This window comes from Salmo salar, chromosome 13, assembly GCF_965601325.2.
Source record: "Salmo salar chromosome 13, fSalSal1, whole genome shotgun sequence".
NCBI classification, from domain to species: domain Eukaryota; kingdom Metazoa; phylum Chordata; class Actinopteri; order Salmoniformes; family Salmonidae; genus Salmo; species Salmo salar.
The window spans coordinates 34110962-34134771 of NC_138303.1; the positions used below are offsets into that span (position 1 = coordinate 34110962).

At 43.7% G+C, this 23810-nt stretch overlaps 1 protein-coding gene across 6 annotated transcripts in view; it reads right to left on the reverse strand.

The window, feature by feature from the left end:
* The window catches only part of LOC106566895 (histone deacetylase 7), a 66803-nt gene that overhangs the window by 26179 nt on the left and 16814 nt on the right, over positions 1–23810 (reverse strand). The window lies entirely within an intron of this gene.

Below are 23810 nucleotides of genomic sequence, written 5' to 3' on the forward strand. Positions count from 1 at the left end.
GAGGGGAGAGAGTTGAGTTTCTCAGAAAGTCAATTTCTTACTTCCAACCTCTTGACTTCAGTGTTTAATTACTGTACGGCAGTAACACTTGACTCCCAGAAACTAACCGTATAGGAGAGAGAGGTACTGTTACAGTGAGGCGAAAAAGTATTTGATCCCCTGCTGATTTTGTACGTTTGCCCACTGACAAAGAAATGATCAGTCTATAATTTTAATGGTAAGTTTATTTGAACAGTGAGAGACAGAATAGCAACAAAAAGATCCAGAAAAACGCATGTCAAAAATGTTATAAAATGATTTGCATTTTAATGAGGGAAATAAGTATTTGACCCCTCTGCAAAACATGACTTAGTACTTGGTGGCAAAACCCTTGTTGGCAATCACAGAGGTCAGACGTTTCTTGTAGTTGGCCACCAGGTTTGCACACATCTCAGGAGGGATTTTGTCCCACTCCTCTTTGCAGATCTTCTCCAAGTCATTAAGGTTTCAAGGCTGACGTTTCGCAACTCGAACCTTCAGTTCCCTTCACAGATTTTCTATGGGATTAAGGTCTGGAGACTGGCCAGGCCACTCCAGGACCTTAATGTGCTTCTTCTTGAGCCACTCCTTTGTTGCCTTGGCCATGTGTTTTCGGTCATTGTCATGCTGGAATACCCATCCACGACCCATTTTCAATGCCCTGGCTGAGGGAAGGAGGTTCTCAACCAAGATTTGACGGCACATGGCCCCTCCATCGTCCCTTTGATGCGGTGAAGTTGACCTGTCCCTTAGCAGAGAAACACCCCCAAAGCATAATGTTTCCACCTCCATGTTTGACGGTGGAGATGGTGTTCTTGGGGTCATAGGCAGCATTCCTCCTCCTCCAAACACGGCTAGTTGAGTTGATGCCAAAGAGCTCCATTTTGGTCTCATCTGACCACAACACTTTCACCCAGTTGTCCTCTGAATAATTCAGATGTTTATTGGCAAACTTCAGACGGGCATGTATATGTGCTTTCTTGAGCAGGGGGACCTTGCGGGCGCTGCAGGATTTCAGTCCTTCACGGCGTAGTGTGTTACCAATTGTTTTCTTGGTGACTATGGTCCCAGCTGCCTTGAGATCATTGACAAGATCCTCCCGTGTAGTTCTGGGCTGATTCCTCACCATTCTCATGATCATTGCAACTCCACAAGGTGAGATCTTGCATGGAGCCCCAGGCCGCAGGGAGATTGACAATTCTTTTGTGTTTCTTCCATTTGCGAATAATCGCACCAACTGTTGTCACCTTCTCACCAAGCTGCTTGGCAATGGTCTTGTAGCCCATTCCAGCCTTGTGTAGGTCTACAATCTTGTCCCTGACATCCTTGGAGAGGTCTTTGGTCTTGGCCATGGTGGAGAGTTTAGAATCTGATTGATTGATTGCTTCTGTGGACAGGTGTCTTTTATACAGGTAACAAACTGAGATTAGGAGCACTCCCTTTAAGAGTGCGCTTCTAATCTCAGCTCGTTACCTGTATAAAAGACACCTGGGAGCCAGAAATCTTTCTGATTGAGAGGGGGTCAAATACTTATTTCCCTCATTAAAATGCAAATCAATTTATAACATTTTTGACATGCGTTTTTCTGGATTCATTTGTTGTTATTCTGTCTCTCATTGTTCAAATAAACCTACCATTAAAATGACAGACTGATCATTTCTTTGCAAACGTACACAATCAGCAGGGGATCAAATACTTTTTTCCCCTCACTGTAAGTAAAGAGAAGAAAGAGAGATGTGACAGAGAGGGAGATAAATAGACCAAAGGCACAGCCCACTCAGTGTATAGATGTGGGCTAGATGAACGTGAGCAGCCATCCCACGCTGGACACGACACATACAATAGGAATGTCTGCCGTACATATACAACACTATCTCACAGCCTTTCCCCCTCCCCTCCACTGGCTCTCCTCACTCTAGATTCTTCACTGACATAAATGTCTGATTTGCATGATAATCCAGGACATTTGCATTGCATGGGTGAGTCAGGGGGAAAGATTGCCTTGCCGCGCTCGACAACAGGATCCAGGACGGGGTTGGGAAAGAGCTGCGGGTTTTACTGCACAGTACTGACACACACGCATTCACACTCTCACACACGGATACGGACACAGAGACTCAAAACAATTATTGACATAATTGCCAAGTCTTTGGTTGAGTTTATAACTACACACACAAAGTCTCAGTTGTCTGAGGCTTCGTAAAGTGAAATGATGTACTGCACATTTCATGAAGTTTGACTTGGCCTGCTTTCAAATCCCAAGCAGCACCAGTGAGAATGTTTTTGTCTTGTGTCAGGACCTGCAGGCAGTAGAAGTGTATCTCACAGCTGGGTTGAGGAGGGTGTGGAGTGACTGAGGGTGAGATAGATCTATTCTACAGCCTACAACACTGCTGTGGTGTGTAGTGTGCAGTGCCTGTGCATGTGTGTGAGGAGAAAAGCCTCCTTCACACACACTGATATAGCCAGCTGTGTACTCTCACATCCTGAATGGGAACAACAGACGATGTGATTCATGCTTTAGTTTGGACGCCCATGGAAATCCAAGGGCTGTTTGCAGGCCTTCACAGTGCACAGCCAGCTGGGGACAGCGTCAACATATACTGTATCATTACACAAACACTTCATTGTTCACCCGACCAGCATTATTACTGTTTAACTAAATCAATCACTCCCTACTGCTAATGAGAGAGAACCAACAAAAGTGTGTTTATCTAGGAATGAAAGATGAGCTTTTCACAATCATATTGTAGGAATGAAAACGGGCTGATGAGGCCGGTGTGTGTGTGTGTGTGTGTGTGCATGCAGCAGTGTGTTTTTCTGTGTAAAAATGAATGAAGGCATTGCAAACGCGGTGGGGGGAAGCCTTCTGGTGGACATTTTTGTCTTTTAAAGTCCAGTTGGTGTTTGTGTATAAATGCAGCCGTAACAACCGGGTCATAACATGTACTGACACAGCCCTCTGCTTAAGGCCTCCATATTAGGAGGCTGGAGAGGAGGAAGGCGAAAAGCTTGACAGAGGCTGCATGAATGCCATCAATGTTTGGAATTATTAAAATCCTTCTTGACGAGGAGTCAACAGGCTCTCCGAGTGCATCCCAAATGTCACCCTACTCCCTATATAGTGCACTACTTTTGTGCATAACATAGGGACTAGTGTTCTATTTAGGAGACGCAGACCAGAGTCTGACAAATAAGGAGGAACAAGTGGATTATTCCAGGAACGTAACATCAGCGACTCATAAAAGGAAACAAAGGGGACCACTCATCAGCAGAAAACACAAGCGCCTTTTCTGTTTGCATCTCTCTCCCCCCGCCAGCTATATTTAGAGACAACATTTACCTATACAAGCCTTTTGTTTTTCACCAGACTCTCCCTCACCTTTAGTTTCCACATTAATGGAACCCACTGGGAAAGGGGATGCGTATGTGAAAAAGAGTGTTTGCCTGTGTGTGTGTGTGTGTGTGTGTGTGTGTGTGTGTGTGTGTGTGTGTGTGTGTGTGTGTGTGTGTGTGTTTGCCTGTCTGTGCTGTGAGAAAGATACCCTGTTTGTCTGACCCTCTCACAGGTAAACTATGCATCTGAGAATGTCTGAAATATGAAACTGGCTGATGGACAAACTCATAAAAATGTCAAGCATATGTGAGCAGGACTGCACATAGAAATGCACTGTCTGCCTAACGGTCTGTTTTTTTGTCTGTCTGAGGAAGACTCAGTGGAAGAACAATATGAGTGTAGCATCTTAACCATTACAGTACAACAGACAGAGGCAGTGTCCTGAATGGCACCCTAATCCCACTTTTGACTAGAGCCCTAAGGGCCTGGCTCAAAAGTAGTGCACTATATCATCACATTACAGCCTAAGTCATGGTCTCTGTGATCTGATAGGCTGTGATGTGATGATGAAGTCATGGTCTCTGTGCTCTGATAGGCTGTGATGTGATGATGAAGTCATGGTCTCTGTGCTCTGATAGGCTGTGATGTGATGATGAAGTCATGGTCTCTGTGCTGTGATTGGCTGTGATGTGATGATGAAGTCATGGTCTCTGTGCTCTGATGTGCTGTGATGTGATGATGAAGTCATGGTCTCTGTGCTGTGATTGGCTGTGATGTGATGATGAAGTCATGGTCTCTGTGCTCTGATGTGCTGTGATGTGATGATGAAGTCATGGTCTCTGTGCTGTGATTGGCTGTGATGTGATGATGAAGTCATGGTCTCTGTGCTCTGATGTGCTGTGATGTGATGATGAAGTCATGGTCTCTGTGCTGTGATTGGCTGTGATGTGATGATGAAGTCATGGTCTCTGTGCTCTGATGTGCTGTGATGTGATGATGAAGTCATGGTCTCTGTGCTGTGATTGGCTGTGATGTGATGATGAAGTCATGGTCTCTGTGCTCTGATGTGCTGTGATGTGATGATGAAGTCATGGTCTCTGTGCTGTGATTGGCTGTGATGTGATGATGAAGTCATGGTCTCTGTGCTCTGATGTGCTGTGATGTGATGATGATGATGAGATGTGGTAATTGAAGCCTGGTTCCATGCTGGCCTGAGGGATAATGAGTCCAACTGAACAATGAACAGACAGAAGACAATGAGTCTCTCCTCCTCCTCCTCTCGCCTTCCCCAGAATATTGTTCTCCGCTCTGGACCGGTTATACCAGTATGGCCAGTGTGTACGGGAACCTCTCTCCCTCTGGTCCCTCCTCCAGATTAGGCAGAACACAGAATGACTGATTGAGTAAGTATGAAACCAAGCCTTTCTGTAACTAGACACACTTTACCTCTTATAACCTCTACCACTCCACTCATCAGTTGACATGATCATTCTGCATGGATACGGTATGTACCATAACTGTAGTATGAAGTAGGAGTAAGTACACACATCCCCCCCAAAAAAAACATGTCAACTGCTGACATTTGTATCCTCTGAATAGGGTCAGAAAAAGGGGAAAAAAGCGTGGGGAACAGACAGTGGTGACACTATCAACACTATAGTCTGTGTTGATGGAGGCTGAGCTGGAGCTGAGTGACGTCCTCTGTGGTCAGGTCTGCTAGGAGAGAAAGGAAACTGGAACAATGGGAGCCAAAATGTCAGAGTAAATCTCAGGCCCAGCTCCACAGAGAGAGAGGGGCAGACCGGCTGGGCCTCTAAATTAGGCGTCTCAAAATAAAAAGGCCAACAAAACAGGAAGTATTGACCAAGTGACATCTGCTCCAATTGGGTCAGACGCCTCCCCCTCCCTCCCTGCCTCCCTCCCTCCCCTACCTCCTTTTGTTTATGCTGACTGGACTGGAGGCTCTAATTGGCATGTCCACATCTATTTTGGGGTGGGAGGAATGGGTTTTTTTCAGGCTCTGCTGCTAATTTCTATGGTGACTTTTATTTGTCCTCCTCATCAGAGGTCCTGTCCATCGGCCCAGAGGATATGTAGCACAAACCACATCCTCCAGGGAAAATGTATTGAATATGTATGCGCATAATGTGTATAAAGTTTTTAAAAAAGGAACCTTTCTGAAAATATAAATGTATTTGTTAATGCAAAGGTGTGTGTGTGTGTGTGTGTCTGAGTGTACAAACAGTCCTTTAGGGCCTGTAGATAAGCCTTGTCACTCTGCATACACTAAAAGATTGATGACAGTCCACAGAATGGTGCCAGTGGTGACACCCAGGAATACAACAATTGTATGCAACTAGGGTTGCAAAGGGTCGGAAAGTTTCCGGTAAATGTCCCAGGAATTTGGGGAATTTTGCTTAAATTCATAAAAAAAGTTAGCTGAACCAATTAACCTTTTTTGTGGGATACACATATGGCAATTCTAGGTCTTGTGGCATATTTTGGTTAAACTATCCCCAATTCAATGGAATTGCAACCCTTTGCATGCACAGTGCATTCTTCCATCATATGTACAGCTGATTCTCAAGATCTTGCATACTATTGAGCCCACACCACTACACTGTCTGAGCCAAGGACTACATGCTTTCTGATTAGTTTTGATTACAATACTGGGTGGGGTGAATATATTTTATATGACATGCATGATTTTTTGTTAACTAGTAAAAAGTAGCCAACAGCAAAGTGTGTTTAAATAATTTCTAACTTGTTAACAATTTCTGCTAGTTAGTTTTTGCTACCATGTGGGTTTCAGCTTGCATCACATGCTAACTGAGGAGTGTTAATTCACCTGCTTCCATACATGTTTCATTTTAAAACATTTGTCTTACAAAGGAGTTGTTTAATCTAACTGCTTAACTATTTATCTGTATTTATTTATTTAAATACTGTGCCAAATCATATGTGAAGAATGCAACAAAGATGCAGAATCATCAGGCCAAGTGCATAAAGTTCCCTCAGCGCTCACAACAAGCAACCTCTGACAAAAGTCCCTCTACTTCTATTTGAGGTGAAAATGAGGAATCAGACACCTTATAGATAGCAACAGCTCATGGAATCAGATGTTTTTTTGACTCAATGGAGGAACGTAGTCAGAGAAATGCTGATGAATGTCTTGCTCGAGCTGTGTATGCAACTGGTTCACCTCTGATGCTCACATGCAATGTGTATTGGAAGAGATTTCTGAATGTTCTTCACCCAGCATACACCCCTCCAACCAGACATGCTTTATCTACTCATTTGCTGGATGCAGAGTTCAACAGAGTTCAAGTGAAGGTCAAGCAAATCATAGAGAAAGCAGACTGTATTGTTATCATCTCTGATGGGTGGTCAAATGTTTGTGGGCAAGGAATAATTAACTACATCATATCCACCCCTCAACGACTATTCTACAAGAGCACAGACACAAGGGACAACAGACACACCAGCTCTACATTGCAGATGAGCTGAAGGCAGTCATCAATGACCTTGGACCACAGAAGGTATTTGCACTGGTGACAGACAATGCTGCGAACATGAAGGCTGCTTGGTCTAAAGTGGAGGGGTCCTACCCTCACATCACACCCATTGGCTGTGCTGCTCATGCATTGAATCTGCTCCTCAAGGACATCATGGCACTGAAAACAATGGATACACTCTACAAGAGAGCCAAGGGAATGGTTAGGTATGTGAAGGGTCATCAAGTTACAGTAGCAATCTACCTCACCAAGCAAAGTGAGAAGAATAAGAGCACCACATTGAAGCTGCCCAGCAACACCCGTTGGGGTGGTGTTGTCATCATGTTTGACAGCCTCCTGGAGGGGAAGGAGTCTCTCCAAGAAATGGCCATATCACAGTCTGCCGATATGGACAGCCCCATCAAGAGGATCCTCCTGGATGATGTATTTTGGGAGAGAGTGGTAAGCAGCCTGAAACTCCTGAAACCTATAGCAGTAGCCATTGCATGGATTGAGGGAGACAATGTCATCCTGTCTGATATTCAGGCTCTGCTTGCAGATGTAAGAGAAGAAATCCATACTGCCCTGCCCACTTCACTGTTGCTCCAAGCAGAGAAAAAGTTCTGAAATACATCAAAAAGCGTGAAGACTTCTGCCTGAAGCCCATACACACCGCAGCATACATGTTGGACCACAGGGTATGCTGGCAAGAGCATCGTGTCTGGTGCAGAGATCAACAAGGCCTATGGTGTCATCACTACCGTGTCTCGCCACCTTGGCCTGGATGAGGGCAAGGTTCTTGGCAGTCTGGGGCAGTACACTTCTAAGCAAGGGCTTTGGGATGGAGATGCAATATGGGAGTTGTGCCAACATATCTCATCAGCCACCTGGTGGAAGGGACTTGATGGATCTGAGGCTCTTTCCCCTGTTGCCTCCATCATCCTCCAAATCCCACCAACATCAGCTGCCTCAGAGCGCGACTGGTCCTTGTTTGGGAACACAGACACCTAAGCACGCAACAGGCTGACCAATACAAGGGTTGAAAAATTGGTGGCCATCTGGGCAAATGTTAGGCTTTTTGAGCCTGACAACGAGCCATCCTCAACAAGGTTGGAAAGTGACAGTGAAGATGAGGCCTCAGAGTCTGATGTTCAAAAGGTGGACATTGAGGAGGTCCAGGGAGAAGACATGGAAGCCTGAGAGGAAGACAACCAAAGCTTTAGTTTCTAGACTATCATTTTACAGATGTATGTTGAAAATGTTTTTGGGAGATGCGATGGATCATTGGGGATCATTCTATTCAATTTCTTTTCTTTTGTTGTTCAGTGAAATCATCCCATGTGAAGAGTCAACTCATTTAATTAAAGTTACATTTGTAACTAAATCGTTTTTTTTATTTCCATTGGAAGGATTTAATCATTTGCAATTATGTCTACTTATAATCAGGTAAAATGTGTATGTTTCTGTCTCCATATGATATGGTAAATATATCCAATGCAGAAAACATCTACATTTAAATGGTATTAATATTAATTTGCATATATTTCTGTTAATTCCCATATATTCCTTTAATTCCCACGGAAAGTTTCCACCTCTGAATATTCTCCAAAATGTGCAACCCTATCTACAACACACTATCACCACTGTATCCTCTGGTCTACATTCAGTCTGCATCAATTCTCCAACCGTCTCTTTTTCCAAAATATATCTTTTTTTTTAATAAAGAATTTATTCCATGAAGGCACTACGCAGCACTACAAAAGCACTACACTTGGTCAAGCTTAAAACACAAGTCAAGTTACTGAGTGGAAAGGTTCACCTACATTATGAGCAATTTGCTAGTCATGCAGGTTCAGTTCCTTTACACTCCGTGACCGTGTCTGAATACTTGCATTATAAATAGAAGGCATTTTGAATATGCGAAAAGAAAGTTTTATAGTACATGAAAATGTCAAAACTTGAGTATGCTTTAAATGCCTACTCATTTTGGCTTTTCATCTAGTAGAATTCCCTTCACACTACTGAGGAAGATAATTGTTTTTCAGACTCACGTGTTTGACAACAGCTGATAATCAGATATGGTGACGGGCTGTAGAAAAATTAACCAATGGCGGGAATAAACGCAATTACGCATTTGATGATGCATTCTCAGTAGCCTAGTATGTTGATATTTGGTGCTTACTGCATTCGGTTTTACTAAACACTCTGTTTTAAATAGTATGTAGTACGATTAGTACAAAGTATGTATGCAGTTTCAGTAAGTAGTAGACAAGACAGATTTCAGACACAACCACAGTCTCTGCAAGACTGCCAGGAGCTTAAAGTATTCCCTTTGAACTTCCTGAGACATAATTAAACAGAGAAGAAATGAGAGGAGAGGAAAGGGGAAAGAGGTCAGAGCAGGGGGATTGTTATGACAACCTGACACCCCTGAGAAAGTCACCGGGGAGCCCACCCCTGAGAAAGTCACCGGGGAGCCCCCCCTCTGAGCCTCCACTGAGGCATCTCAAACCCTCCCTCCTAAAAGGCGACATGCCACAGTGTTATTATGATCCCACCCTCTATATGTGTGTGTGTTCCACTCCTGAGGAGGAGTCTTTCACCATCTCTCAATACAAGTGCAACTCAACACCTCCTTCCCTCTTCCCTGTTCCTGCAGGCCCTCCTGTCGCTGTGTGAGTGTGTGTGTGTGTGTTTAGTGCACGAGGTCAATCCTGCTGCGCAGCATGGCTTGCCATTCCTGTCTGCAGTATAGGATTGCCTGCAGTTAGCTGTGCTCTATGTACTTCTAGGCGCTGCCCGTTTCCAACACGTGGATATATAACGGAGTTGTTCCTGCCATATACAAAGGTCACCTCTATTCTACCTCTATTCTATGAAATGCAGTTGTTGATAACATAAGACTGTCTACCAGGCCTCATTAGTCAGGCCTATCCACCTCATTTTCGAACGCTTTTAAAACACGGAAGCCAAACGTGGAAACTATGGATACAACTTCCTCCATGCTGGCGCATTATCATAAGTCCTATGCGCGCCACCGAACATCCCTGTATTAGCATATTTCTGTTAACTGATACATCATCACAAAATACACCATCTTACTGTCCTGCTAATGTGTCTGGACCTTGTAGGCTAAACATCCGAGAAAAAACCCAGAACTGATTCAAATGGTAGCCCAATCAGGAAGGCTAGATGCAGTTATTTAGAAATGAATATGCATTCAAAATGCAAGGCTTTTGAACGGTTATTCAAATGTCATAGGCTATTCACCGCAGTTTACAGTCTAGACTAGTGTTTTGTACACACTTGAAAACAATAATAACATTCTTCATTACATTGTGTTGTTATTGTAGTCTAGGTAAGATACATTCTTGTCCCTAAAAAACTGAAACAATAGGGTAGCTTTTGGAGCTGCGTACCCGCGGGGACTGGGACTAGGAGGGAGCACAGCCTCAGGACCGCACATAGTGTAGGCTAACTATGATCTGACAGCCTAAACTTTTTTTTCTTTCACGGTGTAAATTGACTGGATATTTTCACTGCAATATTAAGCCTAACATTGAGCTTATGGATTATGGGCTAACATGCATACGCTTCTAACTTAGGCTATAGGCTACATCTCGAGCCTGTGTGTCTTAATTGTTCTTTTGTGCATTTACGCACCTGGCCTCTCCGCTGCCACAGCTATTCCTTTTAAATCTTGTCGAGTGGCATGAAAAGCCAGACTACAAAAGCTTGTTTAACACTTATTTTGACGTATTTGATTTAGCCTACTAATAGCCTATTGGACGAGAGATGAATGCTTGCTTGCTGAATGTAAAATAGGCTACAGCATTAACAGGCAGGGGGAGTTGCAAAGGAGAAGCCCATATGTTCCTATATTAGGCCTATCTTAACACGGGGCTACATCCTGACAAAACAGACATACACCATATGAGTGGCCTGATAATGCACCTTTCTGGACCCTCTGAACTGTCCAGAATAGACCCAAACTGATCCAAATGGGTGCATGATCAGGTCAAGTCTATTGGCCTATGTAGTTATTACGGCATGAAACAAAACAGGACTTATGAGCAGTTATTCCAATTAGCCTACATCACTGAAGTTTACAGTCTGTGGAGAATAATTGTGTATTCACTTGAAAACAGTAATACATTCCTCATTGTGTTGTTGTAGCACATGAATAATAATTTTGTCAACAAACCTTGGCCTAGGCCTATCCTGTTGCCTAGTCACTTTACCCCTACCTAATACCTATATGTACTGTACATATCTACCTCAATTTCCTCATACCCCTGCACATCGACTCAGTACTAGTACCCAATGTATATAGCCAAGCGATCACTGCTTGTGTTCCTCTTTTTTAAATATGATAATTTGTTTATTGTATTCTTCCTTGTTGAGAGTGGCTCGTAAGAAAGCATTTCACGGTTAGTCTACACCTGTTTTACGAAACATGTGACAATTAAAATTAGATTTGAGATCTGCCATTTCATAATCTGGTTACTTATTTTTCTTGCATTTTGACAGGCAAATATATTGCCTATAGCCCAAATATTTAGCTACTGAATGGACTAATATCTAGCTAATATTTAGCTTCTTACTTCAGCTACACATCACAAGTGTTGCCAACTAATTTCCAGGGGAAGTTGCTCGAGGCAGGTAGATTTGTTGCTAAAAGCTTCTAAATGACGTTGTGATGTTATTGCGTGATGACATCATTACATAATAACGTAAACCTGCGTCATTACGTAGAATACGCATTTGTTAGTTTAGATTTCTTTCTATATTATCATTTATTTTTATTTGTAAAAGTAATATAAACACAACACATTTTATATGATCACATTTTTATTTTTAAACACAACACATTACATTATTGAACAATTACACATTATTGAACAATTACATTTGATTTATTTTCTTTTTAACTAGGAAACCTACACATTCTGAACAATTATAGTTTTAAGCAGTGTTTTGGTAGTTAACATGCTACCTAACTGATCAACAATTACAGGTACTGGCTAATAACAAGGTATATATGCTATCTTATTGAACAAGCAACTTAACCCAAATAATGATATATGCGCTAGGCATCTCTCTCCAGGTTGTTGTGCTGCTTGGCTGGCTAGCTGCTCAATGGTTTCCTTCAGATGTTGCCACTGTTCTCGCACACACTGCAGTACACACTGCCACCATCAGCTGTGTGTCTCCGCCAGTCCCAGAAAGTCCACTCCTTGCATACCTACTGTAAATATGATGAATCATAGATTGACAAGGAAATCCTCTTCATATTCACTGTCCAACTGCATTGTCACGGAGCTGGAACCAAGAGGATGGAGTGGCCTTGAAGCTGTATGCTGCTGTGGTGCCAAACTGCTGCACAACTTCACTTGGTAGTTTATGCTGGTAACAGGTATCACCAGCCAGCTTCAGTCCGTACCACACCAGGAGTATGGAGTTGAGAGTGTGCAGTGACATTCTATTTCTTAACTTTGACTTGACCACACTCATTTGACTGAACAGCCGTTCAACCTCCGCATTTGAGTGTGGCAAGGAGAGGGCAGCGAGTGCAGCTTTGCACAGTTCTTCAAATGGATTTGACCCGGACGAGTCCGTGTAGTTATTGACTTCACTCCAAAACTCGACTGTATTTTCAGAGTCCCACCTAAACAGATGGAAGACGTCACTCACAATGCATTTTTGCAGCCAGGCCCGTGTGTTGTGACTGAGTGTGTGACAGAGAAATCGTTTTTGTGTCATTTAGAGGGAAAATGCATTTTAGCGTTTGAGTCACTTCAAAAGTTGCTAAAAGTTCCAAATACATTTTTAAAAGTAGCTAAATTTGTTGCTAGGTGTTGTTTGAAAAAAAAGTTGCCAGGGTACTCTGAAAAGTTGCTGAAAAGTTGCTAAATCTAGCAACAAAATTGCTAAGTTGGCATCACTGCACATCACTTTCCCCTCTCTTCCAGCTGTTCCCGTGCGCAACAGGCTATAGGCTACGCAAGCCACTCCGCAATAGGTCATTCCTCTTCTCAATAAAATCCCAGGAAAAGATATAGACTACAAAAGCTATAGGACATTTATTTTGATCATGTTTTATTCTAGGCCTAATAACCTATTCGGGGAAATAAGCAGGCTTGCTCTTGCTAATTGCTGAATGTAAAACAGGCCTACAGCATAGGAAATGCATGTCGGGGAAAGTTAAGGAGAGAAAGTGCATTGGTGTGATCACTTTTGGCCCGTTATGATAACATTGTTGCACTGATGCATTGCAAATAGTTGCACAGGACAGACAGAAGTGACCACTGTAAAAAAGAAGACCCAAAGAAATTGACAACCATTAGAAAAATGGAAATCACTTGCAAACCACTTGAGCAATGAGGCAATGGCATTCTGTAGGCCTAAAAGATGGGCAGAGTAAACAGTGTTTGTTGTCGAATTGCTACATTTAAAAACGAGTTCCTATATTCTTTTTCATTATGCCTACATGCACATTGAAGTATTATTTGCAGTTGTCACTATGACAATGAACACACCTTGAAAGCACTGAACGGTCTGAACCACTATCTGTGCGTTAGAGACCTCATGAATGGTCTTGTGTTACCTAATAGCAGCATGTCCGATGCGTTGATCAGTTGATTAACAGGTGTAGGACTGTAGAACGATAAACTACTACCTTTCCTCCAGTGTGGATGCTCACCAACGTTTTATAGTTATGTAGCCTATTGTTTATCATCATCGTTATAGTTATAAGACCTGGGCCTTAACACTGACACAACCCAACTAACTTCAATTAAATAAATAGAAAATTAGACTTATACACTTACAGTATACATGTTTACTTGACTTTTATACTCTATAAATGTACTCTTTCAAATACTTTACACTGGCAAGTTTGCCACCAGCGTGCTGTAGTAGGAAAGTAAAGCGGAAGTCAAATCCATCACTTCCGTTGTTTGGCTGTGCCCATAGCAACGTTCGACAATGAGGTGGATAGGTCAGTCAGGGTAGTCAAATAAAGTCAAATAAAATAATATTTGTCACATGCTTCGTAAACAACAGGTTTAGACTAATAGTGAAATGCTTTCTTATGGGCCTTTCCCAACATTGCAGAGAGAAAGAAAATAGAGAAATAATCAAAAAAGTTAAAAGTTCTAATAAATACACAATGAGTAAAGATGAACTTGGCTATATACACAGGGTACAAGGTAATGGAGGTAGATATGTACATATAACTAGGATTAAAGTGACAGATAGTAAACAGTAGCAGCAGCGTATGTGATGAGTCAAAAAATAAGTGCAAAAAGGGTCAATGCAGATCATTAAATAGTTAACCAATAGCTACACGGACTAACTATTTAACAGTCTTATGGCTTGGAGGTAGAAGCTGTTCAGGGTCCTGTTGGTTCCAGACTAGTCACTAGTCTCCTCCATTTCCTGTCAGTCCTCTCCTCCATTCTCTTCCCCTCTCCTCCATGTCCTGTCAGTCCTCTCCTCCATTCTCTTCCCCTCTCCTCCATTCTCTTCCCCTCTCCTCCATTCTCTTCCCCTCTCCTCCATTCTCTTCCCCTCTCCTCCATGTCCTGTCAGTCCTCTCCTCCATTCTCTTCCCCTCTCCTCCATTCTCTTCCCCTCTCCTCCATTCTCTTCCCCTCTCCTCCATTCTCTTCCCCTCTCCTCCATTCTCTTCCCCTCTCCTCCATTCTCTTCCCCTCTCCTCCATGTCCTGTCAGTCCTCTCCTCCATTCTCTTCCCCTCTCCTCCATTCTCTTCCCCTCTCCTCCATTCTCTTCCCCTCTCCTCCATTCTCTTCCCCTCTCCTCCATTCTCTTCCCCTCTCCTCCATTCTCTTCCCCTCTCCTCCATTCTCTTCCCCTCTCCTCCATTCTCTTCCCCTCTCCTCCATGTCCTGTCAGTCCTCTCCTCCATTCTCTTCCCCTCTCCTCCATTCTCTTCCCCTCTCCTCCATTCTCTTCCCCTCTCCTCCATTCTCTTCCCCTCTCTCTCTCTTCGCCTCTCCTCCCCTCCCATCTCTATGAGCTGTAGCAGCAGTAGGACAGACAGACAGAGACAGACAAACAGGTAAGATAAGACAACGGTTGACAGAGAGCAGAACAGCAGAGCAGAGTAGCAGTATGTAGACTTCCTCTGCATGAATGTTAATCATGGCCCAGCGTATCTATCAACCTCTCACTAATACAAGCTTGTAGAACATACCTCCAAAACAATGTGAGCACATAGGGAGCTTGGAAAATCATTTTTGAGTAGAATGTTGCTAATATAAAGATAGGAGTTGTGTTTTCATGGAATTCGAATCCAACAAACACTGGGGTCAAAATGAAAAGTTGACTTTTGTGATATGGTTTGAGCCAGAATCAAGAGAAACAACTCCAGATTGATAAAGCACCAGAGATAAGTACTGTATGTACTGTGAAATAAAATGTTCCCATAGAAAAACAATATAAACAAGCCCAAAATAACCAGCTGTGGAATAACAGCGACATTGTATGTGGCCCTTTCTGTGAACGGTTTATCTCAGGCTGGCATGTGTGCGCACATGTTTGTGTGTGTGTGTGGCGTGTGACTGGTATAGTGTGATGTGATCCTATCCGGCCAGCTCATTTGTTTGTGTGGGAGGACAGATGTGCCAGAGAGCTATCTATGGACTACCAATGGAAGGTGTGCTTCCAGCCCTCATCGTTATGGAAATGACCTAAAACCTACCTCTCTGTGTGTGTGTGTGTGTGTGTGTGTGTGCCTGCATGTGTGTGCCTCAGTGTGTATGCGCGTGTGTTGCCTAATTGAAGCCGACCATAATGACGTGCCAGAGGACTTGATGAGATCTTCCTCCTTCCATGGTGCTGGTTCAATATCATGTGCTTCCTTATCTCCTTCACTAGTCTTCAATTCCTCAGTCAGTCAGACCTGCTTTCCCAGGGCCTAGTCCTCTCAAGTGGAAGTAACTACTTATAGCACTCCAAATACAGCGTCACATCATCAAGCCTAGACTTACTGAAAAAGGTCCAAGGTTCATGTATAATAACTTATACAGTTGATGAATTAGTATAGGAGAGTAGATAGACTGCTCTCTCTGTCTGAGTGGAATCTGATTGAAGCAGCTCAGAGAGAGAGAGAGAGAGAGAGAGAGAGAGAGAGAGAGAGAGAGAGAGAGAGAGAGAGAGAGAGAGATCAGCATGGAAAAGTTGTGCCCACAGGGCAGCTTGTATAACATGCTCACAGTGAAGTGAAGTGGACCTGTCCACAGTGGCTGACTGCTCCAAGGAAATACAGGGACCCGTTTAAATACTGAATAAAAACAGAGACTATCTCTGTAACTCCTCAGCTAAGCCAAGTACATCTTGTTATTTGTAGACGGTGTATTCAAATCAAATGTTATTTGTCATGTTTCATAAACAGGTGTAGACTATCAGTGAAATGCTTTCTCACGGCCCAACAATGCAGAGAATTTTGAATGAAATTCTTTTGAAATAATATACAAATATTAACAAGGAATAGATACACAATGAGTAAAGATAACTTGGCATTTGTGTGTGTGACTACCTCTTTCTTTGTGGGCCAGTGGATTGACAGTGGAGCAGAGGTTTATGTATTATGCATTCTGTCCAGGCTAAAGTTTCCACTGTCCTTACCTGAGTTTCCAAAACACCTCAGGTTTCCTTTTGTGGGGTCAGGGGGTGCTGAGATAAAACAACACAATGTGAGATTTATTACCAAGGCCTCACTGTGACGTCTCTCCATATGGTATATGTTACTACGGAGCATAAGAAAGATTCCATTACCGTAACATGGGTGATTGGAATACTACTGGAATGAATTGGGTCAGATTGGTTAGCATAAAAAAAAGTGAGCAAAAGCTCTAAGAACAGGGTCCTTCTCAAATCTCCTTCTACGATCTTAAAGTGGCCCAACTAAGTGTCTGAGTCCCTTTGCAGTTCTCCAGTTCCTCTGTTCACTCAATTTCTCTCTCTCTCTCTCTCTGTCTGTCTGTCTGTCTCTCTGTTTTGTGGAAGGAGCAGCGCAAATACGAGCCCCAGAGAGCAGGGAGAATGCAGAGAGCTTTAATCAACACCAGGAGAGCTCTCAGACATTTTAATTAGTCACACACACACACACACACACACACACACACACACACACACACACACACACACACACACACACACACACACACACACACACACACACACACACACACACACACACACACACACACACAACACACACACACACACACACACACACACACACACACACACACACACACACACACAGCTCTCCCCACCAGCTGGCCTCCTGAGATCATTTTTTAAAGTAGTCTATTGTTTGGTTTCCTGCTCAGGCAAGGAAGCCCTAGTGATTAGAACTCAGGTTCCAGCCACGGACAGGGAGACAGGGACAGAGAGACAGGGACAGAGACATGGTTAGGGACAGAGACATGGGCAGAGACAGGGACAGAGACATGGTTAGGGACAGAGACATGGGCAGAGACAGGGACAGAGACATGGGCAGGGACAGGGACAGAGAGACAGGAACAGAGAGACAGAGACATGGGCAGAGACAGGGACAGAGAGACAGGAACAGAGAGACAGAGACATGGGCAGAGACATGGACAGGGACAGAGAGACAGGGACATGGGCAGGGACAGAAAGATGGACAGAGACACGGACAGAGACAGGCCCAAAACAACAAGCCAACCACGCTTCAAAAACTATCTGAAAGATATGAAAACACACAGCAGTGCTTCTTCTGTATGTGAGCTATAATTAGTCAGAAGTGCTACCCCCCTCTTTACTCATCTTTGAACAGACCACATCCTCTTTTAACTCCTTCTTCTCTCGCTCTTACTGGCCGTATTCAGTCTCAGCTCTCACAGACAGACATAGCCTAGCTCTGCTTTGCCCTGGGCCATCCCATAACACCACTAGAGATCAGGGGGCTGGTGTAACCATAGTAACCACGGCAGGCAAAAGGAAGCACAGTTTATAAAAACACAACAATGAGAGAGAAAGAGACACTTCCTGTTTGCAGAGTTTAGCTTCTTCCGTGCCAGTCACTTCTGATGAGATGGTATTTATGAACCGTAAAGCTATAACCAAAGCCAAGCTCACAGTGGCCAAATTAACACAAATACACACGCCAGATCAAATATAGAACATATGCTAAATATACACTTTACTACTGTTCTGAGATGAACAGTAGTAAACAGAATGTACACCAGATGTCTCTACTAATAAACCATGAGTGCAGAGCTATAGCTCTACAACTATTCAGACAGGCTCAGTCAAATTCATGTGCTGCTAGCTCAGTAATGTCAAGACCAAGCTATTCAAGACCAAGTTATATTTTCATCCTCATATTCAATTTGAGCTGAAAGACTAGGACCCAGCAGGAGTCTCCTCTCCCCTCTCCTCTCTCTCCTCTGCTCTCTCTCCTCCCCCCTCTCCCCTCTCTCCCCCTCCCCTCTCTCTCCTCCCCCCCTCCCCTCTCCCCTCTCTCTCCTCCCCCCTCCCCCCCTCTCCAGCCCATAGCCCAAGCCAGTAAATGGCTGCAGGGGAGCTGCTAGCCATTCAACTGAGTTGATTAATGTCTAACTCTCACTCCATAGGCCCTGAGGACATCAAACTAACCAACAGCAACAGAGAGAGGAGAGATGGAAAGATTAGTAAGGGATTGATAGTAATAACCAGGTCATTGACACCTAGAAAACTGAATGGGGCAAGTATTTTGTTGTTACCAATGCAGTCATTTTGATCTCAATATCAAATAATATCTGGGTAAGAATTACGTTTTTAACTAACATGGTCAAAAATAAACAAAAATAGCTTCTTAGCAAAGAGACATTTCTCAAGCAAGAATTTTGCTCAGACTGTCTGGGAGTGGCCTGAGTTGGAAGGGGAAAACAGAAAACTAGCTGTTATTGGCAGAGAGGTTTGGAACTCCTTCTTATTGGTCTATTAACTAATTGACCACCTGGTGATGTCATCAGGCAGGCCAAAACTCCATCCCACCAAAGCAGGCTGACATTTCAGGCTGTCTTTTCAATAGTGCTGAGCGATTAACCAAAATGTCTGTTATTTTTCAGTTTTTAAACAACTAACTGACTGACGTTGGTTCAATTATTTGAATTAAATGTTTTTGGTGTGCTAAATGCACAGCTTCTTCGGAGATAAATCAGATCCAGCCTGAAGTGTGCAATGTAGTAAGGAGTTGTAGTTTCCAACAGACCGATATTATAAATAGTTTATAGCGCATAAAAAGTGGTAATTAACTACAATGACCATAATCCATTGCGCATCTACTTGTAAGGTCTGTGTTTCTTTTACACCTGCTACGGAAGAGACAAAGAATGAGCGATCGGGCTCGTGTGGTGGAGGAGATCTTCGTGGGCTATACTCAGCCTTGTCTCAGGGTAGTAAATTGGGGGTCTGTTGATATCGTTCGAGTGGTGTGGGGGCTGTGCTTTGGCAAAGTGGGTGGGGTTATAACCTATCTGGTTGGCCCTGTCCGGGGGTATCATCGGACGGGGCCACAGTGTCCCTCGACCCACCCCTGTCTCAGTCTCCAGTATCTATACTGTAATAGTCTATGTGCCGGGGGGCTAGGTCAGTCTGTTATATCTGGTGTAATTCTCCTGTCTTATCTGGTGTCCTGTGTGAATTTAAGTATGCTCTCTCTAATTCTGTCTCTCTCCCCCCTCCCGGAGGACCTGAGCCCTAGGATCATGCCTCAGGACTACCTAGCCTGATGACTCCTGGCTGTCCCCAGTCCACCTGGTCATGCTGCTGCTCCAGTTTCAACTGTTCTGTCTGCGGCTAGGGAACCCTAACCTGTTCACCAGACATGCTACCTTGTACCGGACCTGCTGTTTTCGACCTTCTCTCTCTACCGCACCTGCTGTCTCGACCTCTGAATGCTCGGCTATGAAAAGCCAACTGACATTTACTCCTGAGGTACTGACCTGTTGCACCCTCTACAACCACTGATTATAATTTGACCCTGCTGGTCATCTATGAACGTTTGAACATCTTGAAGAACAATCTGGCCTCAAATGGCCATGTACTCTTATAATCTCCACCCGGTACAGAAAGAAGAGGATTGGCCACCCCTCAGAGCCTGGTTCCTCTCTAAGTTTCTTCCTAAGTTCCTGTCTTTCTTGGGAGTTTTTCCTAGCCAACGTGCTTCTACATCTGCATTGCTTGCTGTTTGGGGGTTTTAGGCCGGGTTTCTGTAAAGCACTTTGTGACATCTGCTGATGTAAAAAGGGCTTTATAAATACAGTTGATTGATTGATATACAGTGCATTCGGAAAGTATTCAGACCCCTTCCCTTTTTTCACATTATATTACGTTACAGCCTTATTCTAAAATAGATTTTTTTTTTAAGTACTTAATGTACACACACTACCCCATAATGACAAAGCGAAAACAGGTTTTTACAAATTTTTGCAAATGTTTTTAAGAAAATACCTTATTTACATATGTATTCAGAGCCTTTGCTATGAGACTATAAATTGAGCTCAGGTGCATCCTGTTTACATTGATCATCTTTGAGATGTTTCTACAACTTGATTGGAGTCTACCTGTAGTAAATTCAATTGATTGGACATGATTTGGAAAGACACACACCTGTCTATATAAGGTCCCACAGTTGACAGTGAACGTCAGAGCAAAAACCAAGCCATGAGGTCGAAGGAATTGCCCGTAGAGCTCCGAGACAGGATTGTGTCTCTCCGATCTAGGGAAGGGTACCAACAAATGTCTGCAGCATTGAAGGTCCAAGAACACAGTGGCCTCCATCATTCTTAAATGGAAGAAGTTTGGAACCACCAAGACTCTTCAGAGCTGGTCGCCCAGCCAAACTGAGCAATTGGGGGAGAAGGGCTTTGGTCGGGGAGGTGACCAAGAACCCGATGGTCACTCTGACAGAGCTCCAGAGTTCCGCTGTGGAGATGGGAGAACCTTCCAGAAGCACAACAATCTGCAGAACTCCACCAATCAGGCCTTTATGGTAGAGTGGCCACACAGAAGCCACTCCTCAGTAAAAGGCACCTAAAGGACTCTGACCATGAAAAAACAAGATTCTCTGGTCTGATGAAACCAAGATATAACTATTTTGCCTGAATGCAAAGCGTCACGACTGGAGGAATCCTGGCACCATCACTACAGTGAAGTTGGGTGGTGGCAGCATCATGCTGTGGGGTTGTTTTTCAGCGGCAGGGACTGGGAGACTAGTCAGGATCGAGGGAGAGATGAACGGAGCAAAGTTCAGAGAGATCCTTGATGAAAATGTCCTTGAGTGGGCCAGTCAGAGCCCGGACTTGAACCCGATCGAACATCTCTGGAGAGACCTGAAAATAGCTGTGCAGCGACGCTCCCCATCCAACCTGACAGAGCTTGAGAGGATCTGCAGAGAAGAATGGGAGAAGCTCCCCAAATACAGTTGTGCCAAGCTTGTAGCGTCATACCCAAGAAGACTTGAGGCTGTAATCACTGCCAAAGGGGCTTCAACAAAGTACTGAGTAGAGGGTTTGAATAATTATTTAAATGCAATATTTCCATTTTTATTTTTTATAAATGTGCAAAAATGTCTAAAAAACTGTTTTTGCTTTGTCATTATGTGCTATTGTGTGTGGATTGGGAAGGGGTCTGAATATGGGAAAAGGGAAGGGGTCTGAATAATTTCCGAATGCACTGTAGAGAGCAGCTGTTGTATCGCGAGGTATCTCTACCTGAAAATACAGGATGTAAGTAATTGATAGTTAGTATTCAGCAGTCATAAAAGTATGCCTTACTTACTTTGAAGAACTACAAAATAGTGATTTTGTCAGACAGCATAGGCAGCAGGTCTATAGTGATGAGATGACTTGAAATTAAATAATACATTCATCAAATAAAAGAAATGTAATATATACAACAACTTAAATATTTTATTAAAGTAAAGTAATGTGAATAAATGACAGTTAATAAGTGATAATCATTAATGGACAGTCACTACCATCACAGGACTTTTATTCATTGTTTTATTCTGTTGTTACAGCATTCAAACCAAATAATCAAAACCAAAATCGAAAAACCGTGATTCTTTTTTAGTAATTGAACCTGAAACTGAACCGACATCAAAACGCACTAATCTCTCAGCACTACTTTTCAAACAGCTCTTACACTAAAAAGGCATTGTCATAATGTTCACATTACAGTAATATTCCAACCTCAGTGTTGAAAACATAGGCAAATCATGTTTTTGCCTGCACTGGGCCTTTAAACAATGATAGTGTTTTTCTCTTAACCGTTGCTAAATCAACCTTGTGCAACCCAGGATCTCCAATTATAGTGCCTGTCGACCGCAATCCCATATACCCTGATCTGTCAGTACTTCTACATCCCCTTCTCTCTCTGTCTTTCTCTCAGTTAGATCTCTCTCGCTCTCTCTTCTTCTCTCTCTCCCTCTGTTTTACTCAACCCCTCTTTTTCCCCTTCTTTTTGAGGGTCTGAAGGAATCCACAGCTGTCAGCGCCTTTCAGACCCTCTGCTTCAGAAGCAGCTGCCCTGCAAACAGTAATGAGTCATTAGGACGCCAAGAAATGGTCGCCTAAAGTCGTCAGGACATTGTGTCATGGTCCACTGGAGGTTTTTTCTAGTTCCCGGTTGGTCCCGAGGACATTTTTAGGACTTTCTTGGGATGTTGTGCCTTGGTCCCCCTGGAGGTTTTGTCTAGTTCCCCATTTGTCCCAGGCACATCCCCAAGGACATTTTTAGGATGTTGTGCCATGGTCCTCTGGAGATTTTGTCTAGTTCCCGGTTTGTCCCAAGGACATTTTTAGGACATTCTTGGGATGTTGTGTCATGGTCCTCTGTTGGTTTTTGTCTAGTTCCCTGTTTGTCCCGGGGACGTCACCTGATGAGCTGAAATAAACAGTTCCCCCCTCTACCTAGGGCATGAGGTCCACAAGGCCCTGATTGGTGAACCACCGGTATACTGACAGCACTTTGTCTTTTGGCAATGCTAGGGACATCCACACACAGACAGTGCTAGGGACATCCACACACAGACATGCCTGGAGCACACGTTCTGGTAATCCGTCTGGCCCCGCAGCCTTGTGAATGTTGACCTGTTTAAAGATCTTACTCACGTCGGCTACGGAGAGCGTGATCACACAGTCGTCCGGAACAGCTGATGCTCTCATGCATGCCTCCATGTTGCTTGCCTCGAAGCGAGCATAGAAGTGATTTAGCTCGTCTGGTAGGCTCGTGTCACTGGGCAACTCGCAGCTGTGCTTCCCTTTGTAGTCTGTAATAGTTTGCAAGCCCTGACACATAAGACGAGCGTCAGAGCCGGTGTAGTACGATTCAGTCTTAGCCCTGTATTGATGCTTGGCCTGTTTGATGGTTCGTCGGAGGGCATAGCAGGATTTCTTATAAGCTTCCGGGTTAGAGTCCCGCACTTTGAAAGCGGCAGCTCTACCCTTTAGCTCAGTGCGAATGTTACCTGTAATCCAAGGCTTCTGGTTGGGGTATGTACGTACAGTCACTGTGGGGACGACGTCCTCAATGCACTTATTGATAAAGCCAGTGACTGATGTTGTGTACTCCTCAATGCCATCGGAAGAATCCCGGAACATGTTCCAGTCTGTGATAGCAAAACAGTCCTGTAGTTTAGCATCTGCTTCACCTGACCACTTTTTTATAGACTGAGTCACTGGTGCTTCATGCTTTAATTTTTGCTTGTAAGCAGGAATCAGGAGGATAGAATTGTGGGACCTAAAGGGAACGTCGCTGAATGTCCTCAGGACGTCCCCTGTTTGCTGGGTGGTGAGGCTATTCGGTTAGTCACTCCCTTAAAGCCAGTGTGTGTGTGTGTGTGTGTGTGTGTGTGTGTGTGTGTGTGTGTGTGTGTGTGTGTGTGTGTGTGTGTGTGTGTTTCCACCCCTCCATCCACCT